This window comes from Triticum aestivum, chromosome 3B (assembly GCF_018294505.1).
Source record: "Triticum aestivum cultivar Chinese Spring chromosome 3B, IWGSC CS RefSeq v2.1, whole genome shotgun sequence".
Classification (NCBI taxonomy): Eukaryota; Viridiplantae; Streptophyta; class Magnoliopsida; order Poales; family Poaceae; genus Triticum; species Triticum aestivum.
Window position 1 is genome coordinate 575039680 of NC_057801.1, and position 10953 is coordinate 575050632.

The following is a 10953-nucleotide window of genomic DNA, read 5'->3' on the forward strand; positions in this document are numbered from 1 at the left end:
CTATACTTGTGGGTCATCACTAAGTATGGTGTTAATCATAGAATTGCATCTCCATATCACCCACAGTGTAGTGGCCAAGTAGAACTGAGTAACAGAGAGCTCAAATTAATTTTGCAAAAGACTGTTAATAGATCTAGAAAGAATTGGTCCAAGAAACTTGATGATGCATCATGGGCTTATAGAACTGCATATAAAAATCCTATGGGTATGTCTCCATATAAAATGGTTTATGGAAAATCATGTCACTTACCTCTCGAACTAGAACATAAGGCATATTGGGCCATTAAAGAGCTCAATTATGATTTCAAACTTGCCGGGGAGAAGAGGTTATTTGACATTAGCTCACTTGATGAATGGAGAACTCAAGCCTATGAGAATGCCCAACTATTTAAAGAAAAAGTTAAAAGATGGCATGACAAAAGGATACAAAAGCGTGAGATTAATGTAGGTGGATTATGTGTTGCTTTTCAACTCTCGTTTAAGATTTTTTGTTGGAAAACTCCTCTCTAAATGGGAAGGTCCTTACGTTATCGAGGAGGTCTATCGTTTCGGTGCCATAAAAATCAACAACTTCGAAGGCACAAATCCAAAGGTGGTGAACGGTCAAAGGATCAGACATTATATCACAGGTAATCCCATAAATGTTGAAACCAATGTTATTGAAACCGTAACCCCGTAGGAATACATAAGGGACACTTTCCAGAACGTTTCAGACTCCGAAAAGGAATAGGTATGTGGTACGGTAAGTAAACCGACTCCAAAACAGTTCTAATAGCAATTTTCTCCATTTTGGAATATTTAAGAAAATAGGAAAATAAGAAGTAGTCCAGGAAGGACACGAGGCGTCCACGAGGGTGGAGGTCGCGCCCTACCCCCCCGGGTGCGCCCCCCTGCCTCGTGGGCACCTCGTGTGCTCTTCGGATTCTGTTTTCTTGCATGATACTTCTTTTGGTCGGTAAAAATTCATTATATAATCTCCCCAAGGTTTTGACCACCGTACCACGACAAAATCCACTGCTTTTGTTTCGGGCTGTTTTTCTGACAGATCTAGATCACCATGACGTCTTCAAGCGCCCGCAAGGACAAGTTTTTCGAGAAGGTCATCAACCCCTACCTCACGGAGGTGCTGCAACACCCTCAAACCATTGAGATGCATGAGGGGGTGCTGCACATCTGCGATGTTGAGGGACCAAGGAGGACCAGAAGCGTGGAGACAAGACTCGAAGCAATGGAACAACAAGTTTTCAAGTGCCAAGGGATGGTGGAACACGGACTCAACGTCAACCACATGATGATCGCGGAGTTCACCAACAACCACAAGCTGGATGCCAAGAACATTGGGGAAACCATCTTCAAGCTTCATGAGAAAATCGAGCACCTCTAAGCCCAGATCTATGACCCGCAAAACCAAATCTATGAGTATGAATATAGATTCAAGAGGATGAGTTTGGCTGTAGATTTGAGGATCCCAGAGACTCGAACATCCTTCTATGATGGTGAGCCTATGCCTTGGAAGATGGACGACAAGCATACATCATCAACAACTCCATCATCACCACCTCCGAAGAAGGAGACATAAACACATGGGTATGGGCACTCCCCTTGGCAACTGCCAAGCTTGGGGGAGGTTCCCCGGTTGAAAGGATAGAGATGGACCTAGAGGGGGGTGAATAGGTACAATTACAAATTTTAATTATTACTTAGCAATTTTAGGCAATAATGCGGAATATGAAGGTGAGTCTAACAATTGCAAGTGTAGTACTAAGTACTAAGCAAGTAACACGAGTATATAAGTGAGCAAGCACAATATGATATAAGTAAGTGCTAAGAGACAAGTAACCACAAGTAGAGAGTTAGGGTTAGGAATAACCGCAACTCCGGGAGACGAGGATGTATGCCGATGTTCACTTCCTTGGAGGGAAGCTAGTCACTATTAGAGAGGTGGATGTTACCACAAAGGCACACCAACACCACGAAGGCTCACCCTATTCTCCCTTTGAGACAACACCACGGAGGCGTTTCTCAACCACTAGTGGTAGACCTTGGGGTGGTCTCGAAACCCTCACAAACTTTTCCGGGGGTAATCACAAAGGTCGATTCCTCTCCGAAAGATTCCTACCACCTAGGAGTCTCCAACCTCCAAGAGTAATAAGAACGATGGGGAAAAGCTCAAGACTTGCTCAAATCACGAATTCCTTTGGTGCAAAGAAGGGGAAGGAGTGGATCTATCACTTGATTGGAGAACTTCTCTCAAATGTTCCTAAATCACTTGGGGATATAGGATTTGGTGTAGAGGATTGAGAGAGAGAATGAAAAGTGTTCTTGGCAAGCTCAAAGTGAATGGTCAACCTCATCCCGTGGAAGGGAGAAGCCTATATATAGTGGGTGTGGAAAAGTAACCGTTTGAGCCACTTAAGTGCACAGAAGAGGTCGGACGTCCGAACAACACCGGACGTCCGGTGGCACAAATATGTCCGGACGTCCGACAGTTATCGGTCGTCTGGCCGCTGGGAACACATAAGACACGAATCGGTACACAACACACGGACGTCCGAGATGTGCCGGTCGTCCGTAGCCCAGACGTCCGAAGAGGCCCAGAAATCCGTAAATATGGTTCTGTGGAGGAAACACCGGACGTCTGAGACGTGCCGGTCATCCGAAGACCGGACGTCCGGAAGTCCATGAATAACATTCTGTAAGAGAAACACCGGACGATCGTAGAGAGCCGGACGTCCGGACAGCTGAGAGGGATCAGACGTCCGTAGAGTACCGGATGTCCGGAAAGAAAAACTGGACTTGGTGGGTTTGAGCAAATCTTTCACTAGATCCAACAATCCCCTCTTAATAGTGCGGGATCCCTATACTCAAGAACAAACCGTAAACAAAGCCAAGGATAGTGTATTGTATCTCTGATCTTGAGTTATATGCATTTGTCCCTAGTCATGATCCACACACGGCCTTTGAGACATAATCCTGAGATATACTTGATAAACATGATTAGTCCCAACATACATGTTGTCATCAACATCAAAATATGATTAAGGGCATGATTGCACTTTCAATGTCCCCCTTTTTGGTAGTTGATGACAACATATATGCACACACATAAAACTAAAAATCGAAAGGATTTGTTGTGGAGCTCAATAAATAAAGAATAAGCATGGAGAGAGCTCCCCCTCAATATGATACCATAGAAAATAAACATGAAGAGAGCTCCCCCTCAATATGATACCAACACAACCAAATCTCATACACAAGATAATCAAGACAATAAGCTCCATATAGGTTCATCACTCATAGCATAGAACATAAGTCTCTAAAATCTCATAACATGACAAGCTAATAAAAACATAACAATGAGTTTGATTACAAGCTAATATCATAGAATCGCATAGTGCCTACTCCCCCTTGGCATCAGATAGCCAAAAGGGGGGGGGGTCATAACAGCATCAGAGATCATCATCATGTGCACCACTGCCACCATCCTTGTCAAAGAAGTCACCCCACTCAGGACCCGAGGGAAAACCAAAATCAGAAGGTGGCTCATTAGGAAAACGGTCATCATCACTCACATCAAACACTCCGGAGTCTCTCAGACGAGTCTTTAGAGCATTCTTAGAGGTGATAAGGCGAGTGACAACATCGTGATTTTGGGAGCAGTTAAACGTAACAACCTTCATCAAGGCAGAGTGGGCCTTCCCCAGAAAGCGAGCAATGCGATCAAAGGGTGCAGATCCGGAGGGAGAAGAACGAGGGATGCTAGCAGCAGTTTGGCGCGGATGAGCAGAAGAGGAAGAGTCCTTGGGAACATAGTTATCGGCCATGTGTGGAGGAATGACCCATCGCTCATGCAAATGAGTGCGGGTAATAGGAAATGTAGCCACACTCTTGATCAAAGCCTGAAGAAAGGGAGCATGAGGAAAGGCCCGCTTGTGCTGAAATGAAGCAAGGCGAATCCCATGCCATAGAAAATGAGGCACATTGACCTTCCCTTTCAGAGCTGCATAGAGGCGATGCATGAGATCGATGCAGTAGCTACTGTAGGACCCCTTGTCACCCATCTTAGGATAAATGGTGGGAATGACACATTGATAGATAATGAAGAAAGGAGCACGCCAAATGGAAACTTGGTTAAAACCCTTCTGTTTCTCATCATCAGTCCGTTGGGGTATGGGTTTGATAAGATCAGCACATGCATCAGGGCCCTTGGGTCTATGGTTGGGGTCATCATTGTGAATTTTGAACCCGTTGTCGGGAAAACCAAGGGCAGTAACAAATTGAGAGTAGGAAGCCGAGAGCTTTGTGTTGGAGGTCTTCCAAGTAACAGTGTTATTTGGACCGAAAAAACATGTGGCATAAAATTGATGAATGGCGGCTTGGTTAAAGTCATGCTGAAATTTAAATGGGCCAGCAAGATTGGAGGACTCAATGAGCTCAATAGCCACGGAATATTTTTCTGGATGGGTACAAATATGCTCCAAATCAATGCACAGGTGCAGAGAAAGACCCTTAGGAATGATGATAGTGGTAAAAATGTCAGCTTGGACATTAGTGCGAAAACGAGTGTCCCTAGAGTCACAGGCAATCGTAAATTGATCAACATCACGACACAACTTAAGGTAGGAGGCAATGGGGACCAGGTTGAACCACTTAACATGATAGCCATGTGGTAAAGGAGGTTCAAGCGAGATATGACGAGCATCACCCTGAGGTTGGACCGGAGGAGGAGGAGGAGGCTGGAAGGTGGGCCGCCGAGTCCCGGGCTTGGGAGCAGTGGTGCGAATAGGGACATGCTCTCCTCTCTCCATATGAGCCAGCTCATATTCATAGTCAGAGCCCTCCGACGAGTCTTCGCTTGGAGACAGGCGAGGAGGAGGAACATGCTTCCTAGGACGAGCCCGTTCTTGGGAATCATCGGAATCACCGCTTTGGGAGGGACGAGAGGACCCAGATGGGGGGTCCTTGCGAGCAGTGCTCTTGGTCTTCACCATTCCGACCTTGGAGTGAAGAACTCAAAGGGATACGGCGAGCAGAGCTAATCAGTCAGTGGGTTGAGTGGCCATGGCGAGTGGCGTGGCGACGGCGAGGGGCCCGAGCGGGGACAGGGGCGACCCGAGTGGCCACGGTGAGTGGCGTGGCAATGGCGAGGGGCCCGAGCGGTGAGCGGCCATGGCGAGGGGCTCGGGCGGCGTGCGGCCATAGCGAGGAGCCGCGAGACAGGGGTGGCGGCGGTGGGGAGAAGAGGAGAGGGGGCGAATGGATTAGGATAACTGTCCAAAACGCACCCCGCGTTATATATAGGTGCCTGAGAAAACGTTCGGACGACCGGAGATCTACGGACGTCCGACGCCTAGGCCAGGGAAAAATTTACGGACGTCGGGATAGGCCGGACATCTGGCCTAAGGTCAACAGAAGGCTTTTTACGGACGACCGGAGTGCAACAGACGTCCGGTGTCGAAGAAAAGTCCGGACGACCGGGAATCCACGGACGTCCGCCGCCTGGGCCAGGAAAAGATACGAGAGAGTATTTTACGGACGTCCGATACATAACGGACGTCCGGAAGCATATAAAAAATTTTGAGAGGAGTAGGGTGCAATTATTTGTGCTACTAACCATGATGAGGAGATGATGATTACAGAATGTAGTAAGATGCAAAGGCATAATCTGTTAAGCAACGAGTATCCTATGCCAACAATAATAAAACATATACCGCTCATATATTGTTCTAATGACAAGAGTGGTGGCTACTACCACCATGTATGAGTATACGTGACATGGCACGGAAAGATTGGAACTTTGGGTGCATAATCACTACTCCATCATGGAAAGCACCATAGTTAGATGTCATGGTAGCTTTGAGAGTGTTTGTTCTTTTTATGCATTTCATAGGGTGAGGATACTCATGAGTTGAGTGTCTCCCCCTAAATATATGCCTACATCAAGACAAGACATTAATTTCATGTATGAATGGCTACTAGATTTCACATAATATTGTGAAGCTCCAAGATACCAAGTTCACGCCTAAGTTGACAAAACATTGCTTCATCCAATGGTTTGGTGAAAATATCTGCTTGTTGCAAATCTGTACCAACATGATCAATATGAATATCACCCTTTTCCACATGATCTCTCAAGAAGTGATACCTAATATCAATGTGCTTGGTGCGTGTATGATCCTTGGGGTTCTCAGCAATATTGATGGCACTTTAATTATCACATAGGAGAGGCACATGTCTATAGATGATACCGTAATCCTTCAAGGTTTGTCTCATCCATAGTAATTGAGTTGCACAACTGGCGGTTGCAATGTATTCAGCTTCTGCGGTAGAGAGGGCAATACAATTTTGTTTCTTTGAGGACCAACTTACCAAGGAGCATCCAAGAAACTGACATGCGCCGGAGGTGGACTTACGATCCACTTTGTGTCCAGCCCAATCCGCATTCGTGTACCCAATGAGATCGAACTTAGCATCCCTGGGGTACCATAAACCCAACTTTGGGGTGTGAACAAGGTATCTAAGAATATGCTTAACCGCCTTATGATGACTTTCCCTAGGGGAAGCTTGAAATCTAGCACACATGCATACACTGAACATGATGTCTGGTCTAGATGCACAAGGTAAAGCAATGAACCAATCATAGAGCGGTAAATAGATGGGTCGAAAGGAATACCATTTGTGTCTTCAGTGAGTGCAATTTTGGTTGGCATGGGTGATTTGCATGGACTAGCATCAGACATGCCAAACTTCTCTAGGATATCCTTGAGGTATTTTGCTTGAGACAAGAAAATTCCTTCTTGAAATTGTTGAATTTGAAATCCGAGAAAGAACTTCAAATCCGCATTGAGTGACATTTCAAAATTCTTGGTCATTGAAGCCGCAAACTTCTTGCACAAATGAATGTTAGGAGAACCAAAAATGATATCATCTACATAGATTTGGCATAAGATCAAATCACCCTTGTCCCTCTTAGTAAAAAGAGTGGGATCGATCACCCCTCTCACAAAACCATCATCGAGTAAAAACTTCTTAAAATGATCATACCAAGCACGAGGTGCTTGTTTGAGGCCATACAAAGCCTTATGAAGTTTATACACATAGTCTTTGTGATCGGGATCAACGAACCCAGGTGGTTGTGACACATATACTTCTTCTTGTAGAGGACCGTTAAGGAAAGCACTCTTCACATCCATTTGATGTAAAGTAAAACCATTGAAAGTGGCATAAGCAAGTAAGATGCGAATGGATTCAAGATGAGCAACAGGGGCAAAGGTCTCACCAAAGTCCAAACCTTCAACTTGTGAGTACCCTTGTGCCACTAACCTTGCCTTGTTACGGATGATTACACCATTCTCATCTTGCTTGTTCTTGAAAATCCATTTTGTTCCAATGACGTTGTGCTCGGTAGGTGGCCTCTTGACTAATGACCACACTTGGTTGCGTTCAAAACTGTTCAACTCTTCTTGCATAGCAACGAGCCAATCGTTGTCCATCAATGCATCTTGTACCTTGAGGGGCTCAACACTAAACACAAACGAGAAGTGAGCACAAAAGTTTGTCAAATGTTTACGAGTGACTCTACCTTCCGATATGCCGGTGAGAATTTTGTCAACATCAACACGACCGGCGACTCGAGGCATGATGGAGGTTAGGGTTTCTCGAGGTTCAACTTCATGTCCATCATCCACGTCCTCAACATATGGATCATTAATGTGTGGTGGAAGATCTTCTTGTTCATATTGCATTTGTTGAGGTTCATCATCAATGATTGGACTTTCTTGTTCTTGCCCTTGATGATGATCTTGTTCTTGAAGATTATCATGAAGAGAACTTGATCATCTTCTTGTACTTGGACTAAGGGCATCGGTTGAACAATAGGAGTTTGTGGTGGTATGGGTGTTGAAGTAGTTTGATGATGTGTGAAACTTCCATCTTCTTCTTCATCATCATGAGGTTCTTGTTCCATTGGAAGAAGTGCACCAACACCCATGGTCAAAATATCTTGAGAGGAATCTTCTTCACCTACATCACTTAGATCAACTTGCTCCCCATGGGAGCCATTAAATTCATCAAACACCACGTCACAAGTTTCTACAACACATCCATTGGATTTGTTGTAGACTCTATAGGCGTGAGAGTTTGATCCATAGCCAACAAATATGCCCTCAATTGTTTTGGATTGAAATTTTCCTAACCGTTCTCTTTTGTTGAGGATGAAACATTTGCACCCAAATACACGAAAGTACTTGACATTTGGCTTGTTCCCAGTTAGGAGCTCATATGGAGTCTTTTCCAATATAGTGCAGAGGAAGAGCCGGTTTGATGCATGGCATGCAGTGTTGATAGCTTCGGCCCAAAAACTATGTGGTGACTTGTATTCATCCAACATGGACCTTGCCATCTCCACAAGTGTACGGTTCTTCCTTTCGGCTACACCATTTTGCTGAGGAGTGTATGGAGATGAATATTGATGCTCAATCCCTTCATCACTAAGGAATTCTTCCAAGGTATAGTTCTTGAACTCAGATCCATTGTCACTTCTTATTGCCAAGATTTCTTTGTCAAACTTGCGTTATGCTTGCTTGGCAAAATCAATGAAGGTGATCTTCATCTCGTCTTTGGACTTGAGGAAAAACACCCATGTATATCTTGAGTAATCATCAAAAATGACAAGTCCATACTTTTTCCCACCAAGACTATCCCATGAAGGAGGCCCAAAAAGATCCACATGAAGGAGCTCCAGGGCCTTGAAGTAGACACAATGTTCTTGGGTGGGTGCTTTGATTGATGTTGCTTCCCGGCTATGCATGCACTACACACACGATCTTTCTCAAAAGAGACATTGGTTAGTCCAAGGATGTGATTCCCTTTAAGAGATCTTGAAGATTTCTCATGCCGACATGGGCTAGCCGGCGATGCCAAAGCCACCCCTTGTCGGCCTTGGCCATTAGACAAGTTGCATGGAATGTGCTCTCTTTCGAGAAATCAACCGTGTAAAGGTTGCCATCCAACTCTCCAACAAAGGCCACTTCGAGAGTATATCTCTTAAAGACTTTCACATCCGTTAGTCCAAAGAGTGTATCATAACTAATAGAAGCCAATTGGCGAACAGAAAGCAAATGGTATTTAAGGGATTGGACAAGCATGGCATTTGCAAGAGACATGTCATTTGTGATAGCCACCTTGCCCAACCCGAGTACCTGTCCTTTTGAACCTCCACCAAACATAATACTCGTGAATGGTTGAATAGCTTCCATGAAATCGTAGAGCAATTTGCTATCTCCGGTCATATGATTGGTACATCCACTATCAATCACCCATTTTACTCCACCGGAGAAGGCAACCTACACACAACTATGACTTGGTTAGAGGCACCCATTTTGCAATGGGACCTCTCAAGTTAGTCACAAGGGTCTTAGGGACCCAAATAGCATAGAATCGGAATGCATTTCAAGGACCCACAAATTTTGCATAAACTTCTTCATCCTTAGTATTACGAAGAACATAGGATGGAGGCATGAACTCTTTTGGCTTGTTGAGAGTGGGCATGCCCCTTGTGGCCTTCACACTAACAACCTTACCTTTCTCCTTGTGCCCTTCTCGCACAAATGTTTCCTTTAGAGGGGTTGTGCACTTTTGAGAGGATGTCTTCTTCGTGCTTGTCCTTGGGTCAAACCTGAGTCCCTCTTTGGCAAACACCTCACTGTGTTGGGTCAATATCTCATTAAGGTTCTTTTTCCCTTGAGCACATGTCATGAGACCTTTCTCGATTTGAGCCTTGAGGAAGCGATTTTCCTCAAGAATAGATGCTAGATCACTACTAGAGTTAGTAGTACAAGCATCAACATTGATAATAGGAGAAGAGTAAGCCTTGGCTAGAGTTTCAAGATAAGTAAGTTTGAGCGTCTCAAAACTCTTTGTAAGAAGGGTGAGCTCTTCTTCCTTAGTCTTGAGGGACATGGATAGAAGCTCACAATCCTTAGATAGAGAAGCATGAGACTTCACAAGCTTACTTTTATCATTCAACTCTTCGCAGGAGTCAATAGCCTTTTTCAAGGAGGCAAGATCTTTAGTATGAACATCAATGTTTGCACCAATTTTTAAGCATAGTTCATCATTTCGTGCTTCCTCATATTGGACTTTCCGCTCAAGGATTTCACATTTTTCCTTTTCCTCGGTGACAAGGGTTTTGAGTTCCTTAATGGTGATGGTGTGCTTACTCACCATCTCCATAAGCAAACGAAACATAGTGAGCTTCTTTCCTTTGAGGGAGCACATGAACTTATTAAGTTTAGCAAGCATAGGATCATCTAGATCATCATCCTCATAACTATCCTTAGCATCAAGATACTCATCATTAGGAGTAGAAGGAGTGAAAAGAGGGGGATTTGATCGTGGGGTTACCTTGACCTTGTCAACAGAGCTTTGGTCCTCTCCATCTTCGACCATGGCCTTTGCCATTAGGCACTTGTGAGTGTTGCCCTTGTAGTCTTTCATGTAGTTGTAGGTGACCACATCACCACTCTTGTTCACTAACCTCAAAGTGTTTTGAGGGTCTTGAGCAACTCCAGCAACACCACTAACATCATCCGGATCGGATTCTTCTTGAGCAATCATTGCTTTCCCATCTCTCTTCTTGAGCTTGGAGTTCAAAGGATTTGGCAACTTCTTCTTTGGAAAGGTCTTGGGAAACCTTGGTTTATCCTCTTTCTTCTCATAAGGGCACTCATTGGAGAAGTGGTTGGTTTCTTCACAGTTGTAGCATTTTCTTACTTTCTTCTTTTGAAATCTTCCCTTAAATTTTCCCACACTAAACTTCTTGACAAAGAGAGCCATGCCTTCATATGAAGGGCTCTCATCGGATTCAATTCATCACCGTCTTCATCATCATCATCTTCTTCTTCTTCTTCTTCACTTTGCTCATCTTCACATACATGCTTGGCCTTCAATGCA